The 22,826-nt window shown below is 41.4% G+C and overlaps 1 long non-coding RNA gene across 1 annotated transcript; it reads right to left on the bottom strand.

The window, feature by feature from the left end:
* Positions 1-2,264: 2,264 nt before the first annotated feature.
* Positions 2,265-9,799, bottom strand: LOC103876351. Its single transcript, XR_002516178.2, has 3 exons — positions 9,129-9,799; positions 7,286-7,439; positions 2,265-2,386 (listed from the first exon to the last, which is right to left on the bottom strand). It is a non-coding gene; the product is annotated as an uncharacterized LOC103876351 (long non-coding RNA).
* Between the last annotated feature and the right edge of the window lie 13,027 nt (positions 9,800-22,826).

Genomic DNA, 22,826 nt, shown 5'->3' with positions numbered 1-22,826 from the left:
TCCCTTGGCTTACATTTATTGCCACTGATCCCATATGACCAGATGATGAAAGAGGAAAATGCATGAATTTGACTCACAAATGGGTATATTTTGGCAAACAAAACAGATGGTGGCTATGTTACTGTGCAACTCAGGGGTGGCCCTGAAATTCAATGATAAAGGAAAATCCTCCCAAAGGGCGGACCTTTGAGCAGTGTACTTTGCCGCCCATTTGTGTAGAAAGGGTCTCAAGGTTAGAATATACATGGGCGGTGACAACTGGCTTGGTCATGGGATCAGGGTCCTGAAAACAGAGAGACTAAACTATTGGGAACAAAGAGATTTGAGATAAAAATGGTGGACTGGGCACATGAGAGTGGGCACAAAGTGTTAGGAGCTTTGTACTGCATTTGATCTATACCACCAAGTACCCATAATAGAAAAGGCCCTGACCAACCAAGTTACTATCAGGACTTGGCCAGTTAATAACACCCAGCATCTGGCATTGGAATAACTACTGTGGCAGGAATGGAGGCTAAGTAATAGACCTAACAGGATGGGCGCCTATACACTGAGGCTGATTTGTTATAGTCACTACTAAATTTTCAGCCTGCTAACAATAGAAACCAGTGCTGCAATACTGAGTGCCTATTCCTCAAGAAGACCAATCAGCCACTTGGTGGCAAGCTGACTTACAATAATGATCCTAACAAGAGGCAGTGACTCATTTTGACAGGAATAGACACATATTTTCCATGATTCTCCTTTTCTATCTGCAGGGCATCAGCCAGCATCACGGAGGGCTTTCAGAGTGTTTGAACTACCTCATGGGACCTGTTTTATAGCAAAGGAGGAAAGAGAGTAGGCAAATGACCACAGCCTCTGCTTGTCATATTATTACATGCTGCATCACCCAGAAGCCTCTACCCTGATAGAATAATTAAATAACTTGTTGAAGGCATACATAACACGAACACCATCCTTTAAGATGAAATGTACACTTTAACGGTCTTTCTGTAGGGCTGTGTTCTCAATAGGTAGAATACATGGGTCCAGGAATCAGGGTGTAGAAGCAGGAATGGCCCTGCTTTTTATCATTCCCAGTGATTCTCTTGGGGGAAATTGCGCTTCCTGGCTCCACAACACTGGGCCCTGTCATTTAGAGGTCCTGCTTCCTAAAGGTGAAACACCTCCACCAGCAGATGTAGTTTGCAGTTCAGTGAGACCCAAGAAGAGACTCATTGGTCTCATTGAACTATGAGCTACATCTGCTGACTAGGTACTTCAGGTTCCTTGCACCGAGAAAGTAGCAGGCAAAAAGAGGAGTCACATCTTAGTAGGGATAATGGATCTTATCATAAAGAGGAGGACTACGGTTACACAGTTGGAGGAAGGAGGAAAATGTTGGTACCCAAGTAGTGCACGGATGCACCTCTTGGTATGCTCTTGCCCAATTTTGATTGTAAATGGACAGTGTAGCAGCCATTATCAGCCTAAAAAGATTATGGGGACCAGGGACTCTGAGCCTCTGAGGATTGAGGGCTGAGTTTTATCACCAGGTAAGTCACTGAGACCAACTGAGAGTGTCACTGCATCCAAGGTTACCCCCATCTTTGAGTTCCCTGAACTTCTTGCTCCAATATGGGACACCAAAACGGCCAAACAGCTTCAAAGTTTCCCGTGGGGTCAGCTGAGAACACTGTTGACACTGTATCACAACCCAAGTCCTCCTTCCACCCAATCCTCATTTCTTCCCATTCCTTCCATGGATGATGATCACGAAAGCATTCCCTAATAAACCTGCTGCCCACTGTCTCCTGAGTCTGCTCCCTGAGAGTCCCACCTGAGATACGGAGTTATAGTTTAGTGAGAAAAGATGATAAGAATATCATATAAATCACGTAATTTAAGATACATAAAATTACAAGCCAGCATTTGAGATACCCTGGATTCTCTTCAGATCATGTATCTTTTGCCTTTTATTAGAATTTCTAGAGATAGGACAAATTATGAGTTTGTAGCCAGTTTTTTCTTTGCTTTTTATTTTTGGCAGGGTTGCTATGGTTTGGATATGGTTTGTTTGTCCCTTCTCCTGCAAATCTCATGTTGAAATTTGATTCCCAGTGTGGTGGTGTTGGAAGGTGGGGCCTAGTGGAAGGCGTTTGGATCATGGGGGTGGATCCCATATGAATAGATTAATGCCTTCCCTTAAATGTGAGTGAGTTCTCACGCTATTAAATCCCAAAAGAGCTGGTTGTTAAAAAGAGCCTGGCACGTCTCCCTAACCCCTGCTTCCTCTCTTGCATGTGATCTCTGCACACACCAGCTTCCCTTTACCTTTGCATGAGTGGAAGCAGCCTGAGACCATCACCAGATGCAGAAGCCCGATCTTGAACTTTCCAGCCATCTAAAATCAGAAGCCAAATAATATAAATTACCCAGTCTCCGGTATTTCTTTATAGCAACACTAAACAAACTAAGACAAAGTTTCTGTAGACGGTGTATGTGCTGCAATGACAAAAAATATTTGCATTTTCAAAAGATTTATTTCAACATTATCCAAAACAGTATGTCGGAAATGAAATAGAAATTATGCTAATTTGAGGACAACGTCTACTGTGAGTAATGCTGCATCTAGAATAACACTGCATCTCAAGGTCCAAAGAAGTTAAAAAACATGAAAGAGCCTATATTGTAATATGAGTTATAAAAAGGATAGTTTCATGAAAGTTTCAGAGTATTATAACTAAGCAGCAGCTCTTACTACATTGAAAAAATGAATTTCTTTTAAGGTAACAAATTATAGCTTTACCTGAAAAATTGTAAACTTGTGGAAATTACTGAAGATGTGGTCTACTCAGAATATTTTACAAGCTTGACAACATACTCAGAATTACTAGCTTAACAGTATACTGAGACAGCGGATCACGATGGCTTTCTGCCACAAATACAGCTGATATCAAAAAGGAGATGATAATAATAAGCCAAGTCTTACATTTCTTGTAATTAATTTATCATTTTCTGATTTCTTCATTTCCCTTAATAATTTTTTTAGGTTAAGACTTATCAAAAAGGCGATCTGCAGAGAACAGTGTGTAATGGAGATCTGATAGCTATTCAGTCAATTTGAACATTAGAGAGGGCAAAGTAGATGGATTGGACTATGTGGGTTTTTTTTTGCTTCACTGCTTGGGCTAAGGCAAGAGTGGGACATTGTGGAGAGAAGACCTGAATAAACTAGTTTTTCTATCTATGCTAATCTGAGCGAATGGATAGCTGCCACATGTTTATAGCATTCCGTTCTAATAGATACAATAGAGGTTTGAAAAATATTTACATATATCTCACCAAAAAAAAAAAAAGGCAGAAGACAGAGAGAAACTGTTTTCAAGCGTATGAGCTAAAACCAAAGAAAGGCTTGGACTTACAGATGTCTCCAGTTATAATGTTTTAAAATAAGATGAACAATTGGAGCTCATTTAGATGGCAGATTAAGAATTAGATAGTATAGTAAATGCTGGGTTCTATTACAAATGTTTACATTTTTATTTATGAGCTTGTGCTTTCATTCTGGTGCAATCTCCATTATGGCCAGATGGGTGTGTTACTGCACAGGATTTATTTGAAATTCAGAAACTGATAGTACCTATGCCTGATTGCTTGGTTTATTTTATTCATTTTATCTTATATTTCTAGTTAAGAAAGGTAGTGTTAATGGCAAAAGAAAGCAGGCTAAGGATTTAATATTTTGTTCATGCACTTAATAAAGGATTTAAGCAAATGCTTTGTTTTTATTTGCTAATAGTAGGATGGTAATAAAAATTAGTGTTAATAAGGAATATTAACTCACTTGATGGTGCTTGTGTCCTATTAATCATCTTTTGCTTTGAAACACTGGGCTAGGAACAAATTCATACTGAGCTTTAGGATTTTAAAGAATAATTTAGCTAGACTTTATTAAGGATTGACTATGTTACCTGACACTGGACAAAACATTTTACATGCATATATAAAGCCATTTTTCTAAGAAGCTGTACAGTACAATAATTAAGTGAGCATCTCTAAAGATAGATTGCCTAGGTTTGAATTCAAGCTCCATCACATGTAAACAGCTGTGTAATTTGGGGCAAGTTGCTTAACCTTTCATTTCCTCAGTTTCCTCATCTCTAATTTAAGGGTAACTGACTTCTGCTTCCAAATGTGATATAGCAACAGGTGTGGGCTAGTGCTCCTCTCACTGTAAACAACTTTAAAACTGGACAAAAGACAGAAGGCAGCTCCTTTCAGACATTATACATATAAAGAAAAAATTATTGCCGGGCGCGGTGGCTCACGCCTGTAATCCCAGCACTTTGGGAGGCCGAGGCGGGCGGATCACAAGGTCAGGAGATCGAGACCACGGTGAAACCTCGTCTCTACTAAAAATACAAAAAATTAGCCGGGCGCGGTTGTGGGCGCCTGTAGTCCCAGCTACTCGGGAGGCTGAGGCAGGAGAATGGCGGGAACCCGGGAGGCGGAGCTTGCAGTGAGCTGAGATCCGGCCACTGCACTCCAGCCTGGGCGACAGAGCGAGACTCTGTCTCAAAAAAAAAAAAAAAAAAAAAAAAAAAGAAAAAGTTATTCAATGAGGCAAGGTGCAGTGACTCACTCCTATAATCCCAGCACTTTAGGAGACTGGGGCAGGAGGATTGCTTGAAGCCAGGAGTTTGAGATCAGTCTGGGCAAATAGTGAGACTTCATTCCTACAAAAAATAAAAATAAATAAAAATATTAGGTGGGCTTGATGGTACCCTCCTGTAGTCCTAGCTACTTGGGAGGCTAAGATGGGAGAATCACTTGAGCCCAGGAGTTTGAGGCTGCAGTGAGCTATGATCATGCCACTGCACTCCAGCCTGGTGACACAGTAAGACCCTGTCTTCTGGAAAAAAACAAAAAAACCAAAAAAACCAGAAATTTTAAAAGTGATACTTGTTAAAGCACAATAAGGCAGATTTTATTTAGGACTATCTCAAAAGGTACAGGGACCTGTACAATGGGATTTAGCAGTAGGGGAGAGAGGTTAGGTTCAGCTGTGAATATAGCATGGGCAAGAAGGAATTTATAGACAAGGGGCAGGGTGGTGGCTGTGGATAGAAAATTACTAAGAGGAAACATCAAAGGTAAGGGGAATTCTGGCTAAACCAACCAACCTAACAGGATTCTTGCTGAAGTCAGGCCAGATTAATCAGATGTCACTTTTGGGATGGTAGAGGACGAGGAACCCAATTAGATATCAAGGGTGATCAGATATCAAAACTGGGGATTCTTGCTAACCCAACTAAGCAGGGTTCTTGCTACAACTGGCTTTTACATTGAAGTGCACAAATGGGCTTAGCAGAAGCCTTAGGAGCCTGATTATAGTTTGACCAAGCAAAGAATCTTAGACAACAGCACAGGCTGCTAACCTGACAGAGGAGAAACACATGAGTTGATCCCTCTGGTGGCCCTACATTTCTGCTCAAGGGCCCATTTTGGACTGCAGAATGGAGAAGTGAAGTTCAGAAAGACCTCAGGGATGCTGAGTTGCCTAGAGTAAGTAGGGCAGAGTGCCTGAGGATAAGAAGTGGTGTAGAGAAGAAACTACAGAATCCTGCATAGGGATTCCCTTGAAGTCTTTAGCCAAATATTAAGCTGTGCATGTGCAGAGTAAGATTCTGTGAAGGCCAGCAGAGAAAAGTTACCACTGAGGAATGACAAGCTGAGTCAAGATTCCACAAGTCCTCCAGTGTTGGAAAACAAAGGTGATCGGCACGATCCAGCAACACATGTTCTGATTAAGTGTCACATTTTCCTGCTTTTCTGATTCTCTTACATTTTGATAGATTATATGTTGTACATTACAAATTCTACCTTGTTGTGAATCAAGACTTTGTTGTCTTCCTTTAAAGAGTATTGAGTTTTTTTCTCACAGTTAATTTACTGATGGATCACATTGATTCTTATAGGAGGAGTATTTTAAAAGCTTTGTTGGCATGGGTTTAAAGTAAACCCTTTCTAGAGACTAAAGCAGCCCTATTCTTCAAGTATGGCTCTTTCCACAGCATTGCAAGTCACAAATTCAAGATTCAAGAGGTGGGCCCAACTTTTCATGGGTAGAGTTAAAAAAAAAATCACATTGCAAAGGGTCTGCCTACAGGGAAGGATTGGAGAAATTCTTGCAATGGATCTATTACAGTTCATTTCAATCTGTTTCTTCTTCACTACCCGCATATTTCTGGTGCCAAGCAATAGGTCACATTCACATCATAGTGTGACCTCTGGCCCTGCTTTTATGTGTAGGGTGTAGGTGAACCTGCACAATCACTAGTAGGAGTATTCCTAGAAACCATTCCAATGGTGGGATGACCAGTATTTAAGTATACATGGATGTGACTACAAACCACATACATATATCCCATTAAACCCAAACTCAATGTAGTCTCAACTCAATTTATCCCTTGCCAAATCCCAGAAATGCCTGTGATCATTCAAAAACTTTAAAGGTGGGGGCTGTGCCTAGCCAGAGCAAGGAACAGTACCGGGATGGGAGACAAGAGGGAAGACAAAGTGGGAAGAGACAGCAAGTCTAATTGTCAAGGGCCAAGCTTGGTTCCAGAGAGTTGAGGAGCCAGATGTGAGAAAAGCAGTGAAGACAATAAGCCAATATGAAAGGAAGGGTCAAGTCTTTAATCCCATGCTGTGATAGAATGGCACCAATCCAGGGTCAGGTGGATCAGCACAGCATTGCTGAGGGAATGCCTGAACAAAAGGCTCCTGCAGTTTTATGGACCCAGGGCCTGGGATGAGGAGAAGGTGAAGGGCTTGGAGTGGAAAAGTGCTTAGTACTGAGTCCGAGTGGGGAAAAGTGTCTTCAAGCTTCCTCCTCTCCTCCAATAAGGAGGTCTCCGCAGAAGTCCTTGAGGAAGCTCCCCCTCTACATAGAGACCTCCAAATGGACCCCATAATGATTTGGTCCCTCTGAGTCACTGTTCTCTGGCATCCTTAATTCCAATATTCTTCACATCACATGAACTCTTTGAGCCTCAGTTTCCTCACCAGTAAAATGGGGATAACCTGCTCTACCTTCATCTCGGATTAGAAAGATGAAATGAGATAATAAATGTGCAAATGCTTTGAAAACCTTGAAGATGCAAAAATGTAAGCCATTTTCTTCTTACAAAGTTATGAAATTGAGGTGGCTAACTCAAATAGAAAATAATTCCCTCTGTAACATTTCAACTTCACAGGCTTTAAGGGATCAGCTAAGTAAAAAAAGGAAATGGTTTACCCAAGCACAGGATTCCAAGGTTATTTATGGCATTCTCTGAATCTCTGTAGTACTTCCTGTTGTCCTGTTGTTACAATCTGTCCTGCATTGTCTGATGATGGCCTTTTATCTTAAATGATGCTGAGACTTTTTGTTACTATTACATCGGCGCTGTCTGAAAAAAAGATAATGCAAACCATATATACAATTTAAAATTTTCTAGTAGCCACATTCTTTGGGAAAAGAAACTAATTGAGTTATATTTTACTTAACCTGTCAAACACATTATCATTTTAATATGTAATAAATATAAAAATTATTGAGATATTTTACATTCTTTTTTACATGTGTCTCTGAATTCCAGCGTATATTTTATATTTTACATTTATAGTACATGTCTTTTTCTTTTTTTTTCTTGGAGACAGAGTCTTGCTCTGTTGCCTAGACTGGAGTGCAGTGATGCGATCTCAGCTCACTGCAACCTCTATCTGCTGGGTTGAAGCAATTCTCCCACCTCAGCCACCCACGCCCAGCTAATTTTTGTATTTTTAGTAGAGACCGGGTTTTGCCATGTTGGTCAGGCTGGTCTCAAACTCCTGGCCTTAAGTGATCCGCCCACCTTGGCCTGGCCTTGCTGTCACTGACTTTGTAAGGAGTTTCTGCAAATGCTTCTTCAGACTTTTCCCACATTTTTTAAAACCCCCATTTATATTAATAGTTGCAATTTCTTCCACTGTCACAGAGAACACAGAGACCTTTGATTTGCTCTTTCCACCACATAATATCACTCTAGGAAAGCATTCCATCATAATATATATAAGGTGCCTAAACTGTGCTATAATCTTAAGCATTACAGGGACTCAGAATGAGGTCGTTAAAGTAGTGTTTTCCAAAGTGTGTTCCGCGGAGCTAATCCCACATTTAGCGTATGCAACTTGATATTTTAATTTGTACCCTAGTGATCTAGTCTTATTCCTTCTGGGTACATATTGCGTCACATCTTTAAACACATCCAGCTTCTAGAATGGTGCTGTACACGCAGGAGTTCCTTGAGCTTCGCCTTCCAGCTAATGGCAAAATCAGCAATTGCCTTTAACCACAGGAACTTCAGTCCGTTGGTCACTAGGGGGAGACACACATGTGGTGGGCCTCTCTAGGCTCCTCAAATCCCGCCAGAGTCGCCCACTGTATAGACTCTGCCCAGCCAAACCACACCCAGTCTTAGGAAGAGGAAACCGCCATCCATTTCATGCTACTGTGGCCGGCGAGCTCAGAGTGGAATCATTTGCAAAGCAGCTCCTCCAAGAATAACCAAGCCGAGATCTAGCTGATCCATGATTGAATTTAGAGTAAAACTTGACAGAAACTCCCTTCGGCTTGTCCGTACTACCTGGCTTTGCAGAAATAATGCTTTTCCTTAGCATTTAATTTTGAGACCTGTAAATATAACTGCTTTTTAGATGCATTCCATAATCTTCAATGAACTTACTGCAGTAATAAAAGATAATTAGGTTAATATAAACTGCTCCAAGGGGTTTCTGATCAGATGAAATTTTATTTCATTTGAAATGAAGTTAGTGCTTCATTTTGCAGGTTACATAATCTTGACTTTACTCTGAATAGTGGCCTTACATGAAGGAAAATTTCCTTTTCATACATGTGAGAAAGAAACTGTTTCTTACACTCATATTCACGACTGTGACCGTTAGTCCAAGTTGAGACAATTAGCATATTTAGGAAGAAAAAAAACTTCCTCACAGAAGGATTGGCATTGGCCCTTCTGCACAGTAGCGTCAAGTCTGAAGGAAAAACCCTATTGACACCACTTTCCAGCCAAATGCTACAGGACGGTATCAATACTTACTGTACTGAGTGGGCATTTATTTACTTATTTCACAGTGAAGATATCTTTTCTGGAAAATTCCTCATAAGAAAACTGAAATTCAAGCTCCTGCTCGTTCTTCCGCCACCGCTACGCGATGCTGCTTTTTGTGCCCATAAGTTCTTCTGCCCTAAGCAAAAGCTGTTCAATGACGGCGCCGGCGCTGACGTCAGGGAGCAGGGCCGCTAGGCCCCACCAGGTCGCCACTGAAGCCGCCCCTCGGCCCTGCCGGGGGCTGTGCGGGGCGGATGGAGGCTCCCAGGCGAAGGAGTCCGGGAACCCCTAAAGACCCTTTAGGAAGTGGGGTACGGAAAACCAAGCACGAGCAAGAGGCCCCGGGCGGCTGTATCCCTGCTCCGGCGAGTTCCGAGGGAGCGGGCACTGCGGCCATCCAAGAGCGAGAAGGACGGCGGCGCGGAGGAGGGGATTGGGAGGGGTGTGGGCAGCTCAGAGGCGCGGGAGCTGAGAGCACCGCGAGGCTTAGGAACTAAAATGCTTGTCTGAATCTGCACCGGGTGGGAGATGAAGGAACAAGGGCTTGGGAGGAGACAGATACAGTTTAGAAATTGCAGGGGGCGGGGCGAGCCGGGCGCGGTGGCCCACGCCTGTAATCCCAGCACTTTGGGAGGCCAAGACGGGCTGATCACCTGAGGTCGGTAGTTCGAGACCATCCTGACCAACATGGAGAAAGAAACCCCGTCTCCACTAAAAATACAAAATTAGCCGGCTGTGATGGTGCATGCCTGTAATCCCAGCTACTTGGGAGGCCGAGACAGGAGAATCGCTGGAACCCGGGAGGCGGAGTTTGCAGTGAGCCAAGATCACATCACTGGATGTTATTTGTTAATTTTTTGATGTATACTGCAAGATCACACAAGAAATGAAGCTATTAAGCCCAGGTATTGGGCCCTTTATAAAGGTGTTTTTTCATGGTGAATGGGTAAATATGTCTTCACTTTGTATGCCTATTGAACAACCCTGACTATGTGGCCTTGAAAGGAGAGATCCTCCCTTAGTTTTCCCTCTCATTAGCCTTATGTGAGAGCTTTTTTTCAGAGACACGCAGCCAGGAATATTGATTCCAGCAGCAGTCATTCCAGTGGAGAATTTGGGGTTTGAATCATAGAAGACAGAACTAGATAAAATCCTAGATGTTACCTCCAATCCCTTCATTTAAAATTTTGAGGTTATCCAGGCCAGGTGCAGTGGCTCACGCCTGTAATCCCAGCACTTTGGGAGGCGGGTGGATCACCTTAGGTCAGGAGTTCGAGACCAGCCTGGCCAACATGATGAAACCCCGTCTCTACTAAAAATACAAAAAGTAGCTGGGTGTGATGGTGCATGCTTGTAATCCCAGCTACTAGGGAGGCTGAGGCAGGAAAATCGCTTGGACCCGGGAGGCGGGGATTGCAGTGAGCTGAGATGGCACCACTGCCCTCCAACCTGGGCCACAGAGCGAGACTCTGTCTCAAAAAAAAAAAAAAAAAAATTCAGGTTACCCAGATTAAGAGAATTGATAGTTAAGACAGACCAAGAGTAATAACTTTTAGACATCTGTAGACCCTAGTTATTGGGGGTGCTGGACTCTTAACACTTTTCCAAGAAAAGGGGTAAATCTTGTGTTTCTTAATTCAGAAGGAAAAAAAAAATCTGCCACTTGCAATTTGGCATGGGCCAGAGGCAGTACTATCAGTTACATGCCTCTACAGTGTGATATTGAGTGATATACATGGAGAGAATCTGCGCTATATTTTATGGTTTACTGTTTTGTGGAAATGAGGCCTTTGACATACAAGGTAATTATTGTTGGGGACTCTGCTCAACAGGAGGCCATCACCTAGGCCCCATGCCAAAGGGAAAGCTTGTAAACTCCACTTCCCTGGAAGGCTGATAACTTGTAATAATCATGACATGGATTACTTGGTCCTGCTGGGTCCCAGCTTGTGAGATTCTTTCTGATCAAAGTTACCGTCATGGGCAAACTGTGGGTAAATAGGTTTTAATCTCTCTGTTTGTAAAGTTCTATTATCCTGGTCCAAGAGATTGGCAGTCTATAACTTCCTTTTTTTTATCTTTTTTTTTTTTTTTAACACAAGCATGAAATTAATACTTTTTGCTCTAAACTAATTACAGATTCACAGGAAGTTGCAAAGGTAGTATGGAGATGTCCCTGTACCTTTCACCAAGTCCTTCAGTGGTTACATCTTACATAAATACAGTGCAATATTAAAACAAGGAAATTAACAACGGTACAACATGGATATAGATAAACATCATTTTTTTAATTCAAAAATTTTACTTGCGGTAAAATATACATAACATAAAATTTACCATCCTAGGCCAGGCACAGTGGCTCATGCCCGTAATCCCAGCACTTTGGGAGGCCGAGGTGGGGGCGGATCATGAGGTCAGGTGTTCGAGACCAGCCTAACATGGTGAAACCCCGTCTCCACTAAAAATACAAAAATTAGCTGGGCATGGTGGTGCTCACCTATAGTCCCAGCTACTCAGGAGGCTGAGGCGGGAGAATTGCTGGAACCCGGGAGGTGGAGGTTGCAGTGAGCTGATATTGCTCCATTGCACTCCAGCCTGGGTGACAGAACAAGACTCCATCTCGGAAAAAAAAAAAAATTACCATCCTATTTTTAGGTGCACAGTTCAGCAGCATCAAGTACATTCACATTGTTGTGCAACCAATCTCCAGAACTCTTTCTCTTGCAAAATTGCAATTCTGTATGTACCCTTTAAATATTAATGTCCCATTTTCTACTCCCATCTCCTGGAAACCACTTTTCTATTATACGTTCTACTTCTATGAATTTAACTACTTTGGGTACCTCATATAAGTAGAATCATATACTATTTGCCTTTTTGTACCTGACTTATTTCTTTTTTTTTTTTTTTTTTTTTGAGATGGAGTCTCGCTCCATCGCCCAGGCTGGAGTGCAGTGGCCGGATCTCAGCTCACTGCAAGCTCCGCCTCCCGGGTTTACTCCATTCTCCTGCCTCAGCCTCCCGAGTAGCTGGGACTACAGGCGCCCGCCACCACGTCCAGCTAGTGTTTTGTATTTTTTTGGTAGAGACAGAGTTTCACCATGTTAGCCAGGATGGTCTTGATCTCCTGACCTCGTGATCTGCCCGTCTCGGCCTCCCAAAGTGCTGAGATTACAGGCTTGAGCCACCGCGCCCGACCTGAGTCATTTCATTTAGCATAATATCCTCAAGGTTCATCCATGTTGTATATGCATCAGAATTTCTTTCATTTTTAAGGCTGAATAATATTCCATTTTATGTATATACCACATTTTGTTTATTCTTCAGTCAGTGAACACCTGGGTTACTTCCTTCCACCTTTTGGCTATTGTGAATATGGGTGTGTAAATATCTTCTCAAGACCCTGATTTCAGTTTTCTGGATATTGTCATGGGCTGAATGTCCCCATAAAATTCCTATGTTGAAGCCCTAATCCCCAGTGTCTCAGAATGTGCCTGTATTTGGAGACAGGGCCTTTGTAGAGGTAATTAAGTTAAAATGTGGTCCTTAAGGTGGGCCCTAATTCAATCTGATGTCCTTAAAAGAGGAAATTTGGACACACTGAGAGACACCAGGTACTTGTATGGGCTGAGGGACCACCAAGAAACCACACCTACTTATGCCTTGATCTCGAGCTGTGAGAAAATAAGTTTCAGTTAAGTCATTCAATCTATGGTTTTCTGTTATGGCAGCCCTAGGAAACTGATGTAGGTTTATACCAGAGGTGAGATTGCTGGATCATACGGTAATTCTATTTTAATTTTTTGAGAAACTGTCATACTCTTTTCCACAGTAGGTGTACCATTTTACATTGCCATCAGTAGATCACAAGGGTTCCCATTTCTCCACAATATCATCGACACTTGTGTTGTTTGTTCGTTTGTTTATAGTAGCCATCCTACTGTGTGTGATGTGGCATCTCATTGTGGTTTTGATTTGCATTTCCGTAATGCAATGCGGTAATGTTGAGCACCTTTTGTTGAGCACCTTTTAAAGTGCTTGTTGGCCACTTGTGTATCTTCTTTGGATAAATGTCTATTCAGGTCCTTTGCTCATTTTTAAATAAAGTGTTTGCTTTTTTGTTGTTGAGTTGTAGATTTCTTATCCTTTAAAAATCCTCTCTTTGGACCTAAACCCTGGGAGAACTGATGACCATAGAAGTTTTAAAGGAACCTAATTTTAGAAAGAGAGGGGGCTATAGATATGTGGATTAATTGTGTGACTTACTGTCCAAACCAGACACTTTTGAGAAGGGGGTGCTAAACATCATTACAATTTTATATTTTAAAAAATATTTATTGGCCGGGCGCGGTGGCTCAAGCCTGTAATCCCAGCACTTTGGGAGGCCGAGACGGGTGGATCACGAGGTCAGGAGATCGAGACCATCCTGGCTAACACGGTGAAACCCCGTCTCTACTAAAAATACAAAAAACTAGCCGGGCGAGGTGGCGGGCGCCTGTAGTCCCAGCTACTCCGGAGGCTGAGGCAGGAGAATGGCGGGAACCCGGGAGGCGGAGCTTGCATTGAGCTGAGATCCGGCCACTGCACTCCAGCCCGGGCTACAGAGCAAAACTCCGTCTCAAAAAAAAAAAAAAAAAAAAAAATGTATTGACCAACAAATTCATGTTATTATATTGGTAGACTTATAAAAACTTGTATTCAGTTTTCAAAGAAAAAAATTCTTTTTTAAGAAATAAAAATCTAGAAAATTTAGAAAGTTTTATTTCTAAAAAGAATATATATTCAAGGATTTACAAAAAATTTTAAACAGTATTCATATTATCTGAACATTTAAAAAAACTCAACAGAATAATAACTTTTAGTATATATTTGTGTCCACTAATCAGTTACTTAGATGTATCTCTAATATTGTATCACTGGCATTTTCTGAAGTGTGTGTATGGTCTTATTATTTTTCATTTTCTTCTTAAAATTGCCTGCAGTCTTCTTTGGTTAATATGGTTAATAATTTTGTGATTGTTAACATCCTCAATTGTTTCTTCACAGTAGACCATAATAATATTTTTAACTGAGAAACTACTCTCTCTGCAAGTGCTGAAGTATTTGGTAAATTTGGGGCAAATCCTGCTAAATGGAGGATATTCTAAAATATAATAGTTTTTGTTGTGAAATGTGTAAAATTTCAGCCTAAATATTTTCCCAAGAATTGTCCCTTTGCCATTCATCAGAACGCTTGAAGCCACAAATAGTTTTGACAAGACAAAATGTGTCACATAAATTGTCTCCAGATTCTTTTGAATGTTTTGTCAATTTAAATACTGCAAAACCATTGGGCGGTCTTCATTTTATTCCATTCGAATGAAGAATATAAATTTATCTAATTAAAAATAAGAGCTACATCAAAAGATTCTTCTTACAAGTCTCAACATTCCAAAGTCCAGTTAGAAAATTTTAAGATTATGTCTACATTGTTTGAGCCCTCATCATTTAATTTATTCAGTTCCTGTCTTCTGTGAAGGAATGAAATGTAGTGTTATCCTGTTTGGAAGTTTTGTTTTCACTAATTGCAATTCATTAAAAGCTTAAAAAACTGAAGTTTTTAGCATGCTATTCATTGAATATTTAGATTAACAATTTCTAACTGATTTTGTGCAAAGTACAACCAAAATTTAGGGGACTTGTTACACAAAAGTTCAATACCATTGTAAGATACTTAGGATGATTTACAAAGTAGTACTTCAAAGGCCCAAATATTTTAAAATTCAGTTGATGACAGATAGTAAAAAAAGGTATATAACTAGCTGAAAACTTTAGAGATTTTAAAAATTGAATATCAATTTTGCTAGAAAAATTTTGTAATTTGATTACATATACTGGAAATTATATAAATATTTGTTAAACGTGACAGCTACTTTCATTGGTAAGATTTCTCAGTTTCTTTGAACACAATTTTGAATTATGTTTATACTACAGCCAAAATGTAGTATATACATATTTTTGTCTTATTTTATATCTAATATATTTTTGCCTTGAAGTTTTCTTTTTTTTTTGAGACGGAGTCTTGCTCTGTCGCCCAGGCTGGGGTGCAGTGGCCGGATCTCAGCTCACTGCAAGCTCCACCTCCTGGGTTTACGCCATTCTCCTGCCTCAGCCGGGCGAGGTGGCGGGCGCCTGTAGTCGCCAGCTACCTCGGGAGGCTAGTTTTTTGTATTTTTTAGTAGAGATGGGGTTTCACCGTGTTAGCCAGGATGGTCTCCATCTCCTGACCTCGTGATCCACCCGTCTCGGCCTCCCAAAGTGCTGGGATTACAGGCTTGAGCCACCGGGCCCGGCCAAGTTTTCTTAATAAGAACATTGTTTTTACCACAATGCTATACCCACCGACATTTGCATCTTCACAGCACAGTTGAACTTTTGAACTGAATTTATAGTAACATTCACAAAATAGTGTCAGATATTTTATTTTTAACACAATTAACTTCTAAAAGTTTTACTTTGATTTCATAAATTGGATGAAAAAAAGTGAACCACTTTTGGCATTACTTCAGTTGATTTTCTATGTGAAGCATCTTATGCCAGTGGTATAAAATTGACATTATTTAACTATCTGCAAAGTTCTTCTGCTCTTGGAGCCAACACACTAACAGCTGTTACTTCATGTTAATGTACACACGTGAAACTTGGATTAAAAAATGGGTAAAAGTAATTTAGTAGTAGAGACATGTGAACTGAATGAAACTCATGCTTCACAGAATGTTATGAAAATGCCCCTTCTGCTTTGGGAGGCTGAGGCAGGCAGAACAGGAGTTTGAGACCAGCCTGGGCAACATGGTGAAACCTTGTCTCTACTGAAAATACAAAAAAATTAGCCAGTTATGGTGGTGCAGGCCTGTAGTCCCGGCTACTCAGGAGGCTGAGGCATGAGAAATGCTTGAGCCCTGGAGGTGGAGGTTGCAGTGAGCCAAGATCTCACCACTGAACTCCAGCCTGGGCAACAGAGTAAGAATCTGTCTCAAAAAACAAAACAAAACAAAACAAAACAAAAAAACAAAGCCCCTTCTGCTGCTGTATGTGTCAAATCACCATCTTTAGGCATGATGTTCTTAAAATAACAACTAACTTTTCAAATACATGCTATGGCTTATTCACAAGATTTAAATCTGGTTTTCAAGTTAGAGACTGAATATACAAACAGGCAAGGCCACGTCATATATGACAATAGAACTCTTCCCCACAACCTCTACAGCAGGGGTGTCCAGTCTTTTGGCGTCCCTGGGCCACACTGGAAGAAGAATTGTCTTGGGCCACACATAACATGCACTAACACTAATGATAGCTGATGAGCTCAAAAAAAAAAAAAAAAAAAAAAAAAAGAAAAGAAAAGAAAGAAAGTAAAATAAATCTTATAATGTTTTAAGAAAAGTTTATGAATTTGTGTTGGGCCGCATTCAAAGCCTTCCTGGGCCACATGTGGCCCACAGACTGTGGGTTGGGCAAGTTTGCTCTACAGTAACTGGTCCAGGAAACCATATTATAACTCCTGTAACAATCAGCCCAGAACAGTCAGGATTTGTTCAATGGCTGCCAACTTCCCTGTTTTTTTACCCCTCTTCCAACTCAGGACCAACCAGAGAAAGTCAAATATGCTCCCTAAACCAAACGTATGAGAGGCCTTGCTTCCAGTTAGCCCACCTGCATCTCTTCCTGCCAACAACTTCCAAACCAAAACATATCTGAAATTGCTTAAAATATAGAGCTTGACTATTCTCTTTCCTGCCTTTGAGTCTCTGCCAAATGCAAGTGATGGAGGCTGACTGTTGGTATAGCCAGCTCTGAGTCAGTAACCTCTGCTCTCATTTGGGTGGTCTTCCTCTACTTCCCATCAGTTATTTAATGATGGATGAAATGACCAATAGTGGAGGGTAAATATTGATGAACACTTGGTACAAGTTACATATCCTTTATCAATTTTCTTTTTCTTTTCTTTTTTTTTTTTTTGAGATGGAGTCTTGCTCTTGTTGCCCAGGCTGTATTGTAACAGCTCACTGTAACCTCTGCCTCCAGGGTTCAAGTGATTCTCCTGCCTCCTCCTAAGTAGCTATCAATTTCTTAGAAAACAAATATTCAGTACTCCATCTTTTATTACATGTGTCCTTTTTTAAAAAGCTAGCTTCTTACAACAAATAAAAAATTATTATCAGGCCAGGTGCAGTAGCTCATGCCTATAATCCCAGAACTTTAGGAGACTGAGGCAGGCAGATCACCTGAGGTCAGGAGTTTGAGACCAGCCTGGCCAACATGGAGAAACCCCATCTCTGCTGAAGAAACAAAAACTAGCTGGGTGTGGTAGTGTGCCCTCTAGTCCCAGCTGTTCGGGAGGCTGAGGCAGGGGAATCGCTTGAACCCTGGAGGCGGAGGGTGCAGTGAGCTGAAATCGCACCACTGCACCCCAGCCTGGCGACAGAGCGAGATTCCGTCTCATTAACAACAACAACAACAAAAAATTATCATCAACCAAGAAAATAAATGAACAGTTGTAGACTTTCACCATGCAATAAATACTAGAATTATTATAGCAAGAGTGAACGAACTGTTATACACTCTTCCATAAGACTGTTAAGCCTCTACGTACTCTATAACTTTCCACAATTTTCATTGACCCTGCTTCGTGTACCTTGCATGCCAGGGCACAGACCACAGCACAGCAGACACACCGAGTAGCTGAGCAGTAGCATCAACTGCTGCTCCCACAGCTCTGGAAGGATCCAGCTGTCCTCAGCCCCTCAGTCTGAGCATACTTTGTTTTATCATCAAGCACCCTGGCTATTCTCCTTGAAATTTTAGGAGGTAGTTATATTGATTCCTGCAAGGGTCTGTGAGAGAGAGAGAGGATATTGTTAAGGTTTTCACGTTTTTTTCAGATTTAATCATGTGTTAAGTGAGAATCTTGTTCATTGGATATACCTACTCATATACTGCTAAGTATTTGAGTGAGACCATGTCTCTAAACTAAAAGTAAAATGTAGATCTCTAATAAGCTCATGCTGGCTTATTTATTTATTTATGTAGAGACACAGCCTCACTTTGTCCCCCAGGCTGGAGTGCAGCGGCATGATCTTGGCTCCCTGCAGCCCCAACCTCCCTGGTTCAAGAGCGCCTCTTGCCTCAGTTTCCCAAGTAGCTGAGATTACAGACACATGCCACCGCACCCAGCTAATTTTTGCATTTTTTGTAGAGACAGGGTTTTGCCACGTTGCCCAGTCTGGTCTCAAATTCCTGGGCTTAAGCAATATGCCCTCCTTGGTCTCCCAAAGTGCTGGGATTACAGGTGTGAACCACTGTACCACAGGGTCAAGAGGGTCAGGAGCTGATTAATGAGGTTCCCACTGGCCAAAGACGAGACAATTTAAGCATCAGTAAAAATAGTAACTGCAGCAGGTTAAAACACATTTAAATTATTACTCCTCGCACTTTGGGAGGCTGAGGCGGGCGGATCATCTGAGGTCAGGAGTTTGAGACCAGCCTGACCAATATGGAGAAACCCCATTTCTACTAAAAACACAAAAATTAGGCAGGCGTGGTGGTGCATGCCTGTAATCCCAGCTACTCAGGAGGCTGAGGCAGGAGGATCACTTGAAGCCGGGAGACGGAGGTTGCAGTGAGCCGACTGAAAATTGCACTCCAGCCTGGGCAACAGAGTGAGACTCCATCTCAAATAATAATAATAATAAAGCAATTGGGGAAGATGAGCAGCTTAAAAAATAATAACCCAAAAATACTATGCTAATATATAGAAAATTCTGAGAGAATGAAGTAGAAAATTAAGTATTTTGGGGGAGAAGCTTAAGGAAGAGAAAGGTTGAATGTGAGGAGGTTTGATTTTCTTTGAAAGAAAAATTCTCATTCTCATATTTCTCTTCTAAAATTTTATAAATCTGAATTTGAAGGTGTGGGGAAAAGAAAGAGAGATCACGCCGGGCACGTGGCTCAAGCCTGTGGTCCCAGCACTTTGGGAGGCCAAGACGGGCGGATCGCGAGGTCAGGAGATCGAGACCATCCTGGCTAACACGGTGAAACCCCATCTCTACTAAAAAAAAAAAAAATACAAAAAATTAGCCGGGAGCAGTGGTGGGCGCCTGTGGTCTCAGCTACTCCAGAGGCTGAGGCGGGAGAATGGCATGGACCCGGGGGGCGGAGCTTGTAGCGAGCTAAGATCCGGCCAGTGCACTCCAGCCTGGGCAACAGAGCGAGACTCCGTCTCAAAAAAAAAAAAGGAAGAGAGATCAGCCTGTTACTGTGTCTATATAGAAAGAAGTAGACATAAGAGACTCCATTTGGTTCTGTATTTGCGATGCTGTTAATCTGTGACCCTACCCCCAACCTTGTCCTTGCAAGAGACATGTGCTGTGGTGACTCAAGGTTTAATGGATTTTGGGCTGTGCAGGATATGTCTTTGTTAAACAAGTGCCTGAAGGCAGCTTGCTGGTTAAAAATCCTGCCCGTCCCTGGGCAATGGAACATCTCGGTGTAAAACCCGATTGTATGCTCTGTTTACTGAGATAGGAGAAAACCTCCTTATGGCATAAGGTGGGACTTGCTGGTGGGACTTGCTGGAGCAATGCTGCTAAAAGGTTTATGGAGATGTTTGCATATGCATATCAAGGCACAGCATTTTCCTTTGAACTTACTCATGTCACAGAGATCTTTATCCATATGTCTTACTGCTAATTTTCTCCCTAAAATGATCCTATTGTCTTGCCACTCCCTTATCTTTAAGATGGTAAAGATAATTATCAATAAATACTAAGGGAACTCAGAGACCTGTGCCGGCTGGGTCCTCTGTATGCTGAGCGCTGGTCCCCTGGGCCCACTTTTTCTTTCTCTATACTTTGTGTCTCATTTCTTTTCTCAAGTCTCTCCTTCCACCTAATGAGAAACGCCCACAGGTGTGGAGGGGTAGGCCACCCCTTCAGAAGGGTAAAGTACTAAGCTGTTACATTTGGGAAGTTTACTCTTGGTAAACTTTAAAAATGATGGACAATTTCAGGAATAAGTAGGAAATACTGAACTTTCATTATTTATACCTTAGAGTACTTGTTATATGGATGACCTCATTAAGAGACTTGAGAGCTTCCTGGTAGAGATTTGTTTTTGTAGGTTTCACTTCCTCCCAACCCAACAAACCCATTGTTTTAAAGAGAAAACAGCCCAGTTAGCATGTTAGCAGAGGCTGTGCCGTTGAAGCAGGCTGGTCTTCAGGCAGACAGCCCTCCACATTGCACAGCTGCCTGGCCACACAGCTGCCAGACTGGTCGTGCAGTTGAGTCAGGCCAACCCACACCCTTCGATGGTCATCCCTTGCCATCTGATGGCTTTCCAAGTCAACAAACTGTTGTCACATATTCAGTTGTGTTTATGCCATTGTATCCTCCAATTCTGTACTTAGCAAGCTAAAACCAAACCAAGAAACTACTACCTACAACCAGCAATAGTTTAATGTAACTGGGGCTATATGTACTTTGATAAGAGATTAATTCTCTAGCATGATTTTATAATTGGGCAGGAAAACTGACTTAAGGCAACTGTGATTATATAATCACAAACTATGCAAATGAAAGTTTCATCTATTATGTCTATTTTCAATTTGCTTCCCAGTTACTTAAGTATATATGGCAAAGGGGGTGGGGACATTTCTTTGCCATTTCAAGTGTTTAGCATTTTCTCAATCTTCTTCTCTCGCCACCTCCCCCTTCCCTCTAAGCTGAGAACTTCTGGTGCATACACGAGGAGACAAGACTGACTTCTTTGTGTGTTCTTGCCAGCCACATCAAAGTTTCTCCTCAATAGAGCCCTAGGAACTTATCTCTAGGATGTGATATTACAAGGTCCTCACAGTTCTGTGATTGGACAGTGTCAGGATAGGCTGGGTACCAGCCCATAAATGCACCACAGTGGGGCCAGGCTGTCGAAAGGCCTCAGAGCATGTGAGTTTATCACATTCCAGCAGGACTGAAATAGGTTGACTACTAATGTTTGTTTTACAAAAAACTGATTTTGGGATTCCAGTTAAACAAACAGTTGGTACGTTGTTTTGACACTCTGAAAATATTTCTTCCTCTACTTCTTTTGAAGAAATTGGAGACTTGGAGATTAAGGCTGATAAATCATCTACTTATAATACGTGTACAGATTACAAACTAAACATATTGTCATTGTTTTATTGAAAGTGTTTTCACCACTGACAGATAGAAAATACCCCCCATGAAATCTCTCTTCCCAAAGGGAGAATTATTGAATGAATGTAAACGAATCCCTAGAACTTTCCCAAGAGACCAAGATGGAAGAAACTCTCATCTGAGTGATTGTGAGTTTCCTGCAGACTTCATGAACTACCGCTTTTCTCCCATAATCTAGAAACATGGGAAACTGAAGGCAACTCTAAGTCTTTTTTTGTTTATTTATTATTATTATTTTTTTGAGATGGAGTCTTGCTGTGTCTCCCAGGCTGGAGTTGCAGTGGTGTGATCCTGGCTCACTGAAACCTCTGCCTCTTGGGTTCAAGTGATTCTCCTGCCTCAGCCTCCCAAGTAGCTGGGATTACAGGCATGCACCACCACGCCCAGCTAAGTTTTGCATTTTTAGTAGACGGGGTTTCACCGTGTTGGCCAGGCTGGTCTCAAACTCCTGACCTCAGATCATCCGCCCGCCTTGGCCTCCTGAAGTGCTGGGATTACAGGCGTGAGCCACGGCGCCCAGCCTTAAGTCTTTCAATATTCCAGAAAATTCAGTTCAAAATTCAGGAAAAGAATCTATGTTTTAGTATTTGATTTGAAAACACATGAAGAAGACCTGGAAATATAGTCAGATATTAAGTACTCAAGCTTTATATCTTATTTGAAGTCTCTTGCTTCGAACAGATAAAAATATTTAGCAAATTTAGTAATTTTTGTAAAATTAGTAATGTGGAAAAGTCATCAGGACATACTGTACACAAAAAAAACTCTTTATATAATTTATTTAAAATAAATTATTGAGTTTCCTGTGCTGTTACAAATGTAACATTCTCATATACAACATTCACTGAAGAGGCACAATTCTTATTTTGAGGTGGCACAGATTAGACACATTTTTCAGCGAATAATTCCTCTTTCATTAGGAAATTTAACCACAAGCTGTATTTTTGTAGAAAGTTGCTTGAAATTCTATTCCTAATAAAATTTTTCTATCTCAAAATGACCGTATGCAAGCGAACAGTACATGACTACTGTCTTCATACCTTCTAATATAAGCAGAGTAATTTCACAGTGGAGTTTTTTCCAACAGAAATTTAAAAAATATATTATTTTCAGGAAGAAGCTGACCTGGATTAAGAATGTCCTGCTAGACCTTGTTAAGAAATTGTCAAGTAGGTGACCAAGAGTGTGCTTTGCCACAGGATTTCCCTGCAGGCTTCCCTACCAGTCAGGACCTCATCAGTCAATTGAAACACTCCCCTTAGAAACATAGACAAAGCCTAAGAGGGAATGGAAGGTGAGGTGGGGGTACTGATTCTTGGCTTTGAAGAGTAAACTTCTGGTTATCTGGCTGGTTAGAATGCCTCCAGGAATGTATTTTTATGTTCTCCGGCTTAGCACAATTCTTGCCTTTTAGGTTTCAGAGTTCTGTCCTCCCCACTCTTTATCTCCA

Source organism: Papio anubis, chromosome 10 (genome assembly GCF_008728515.1).
Source record: "Papio anubis isolate 15944 chromosome 10, Panubis1.0, whole genome shotgun sequence".
In the NCBI taxonomy this organism is placed as follows: Eukaryota; Metazoa; Chordata; class Mammalia; order Primates; family Cercopithecidae; genus Papio; species Papio anubis.
The sequence above is the reverse complement of the archived record's forward strand: the minus strand, read 5'-3'. Positions and strand labels throughout refer to the sequence as shown.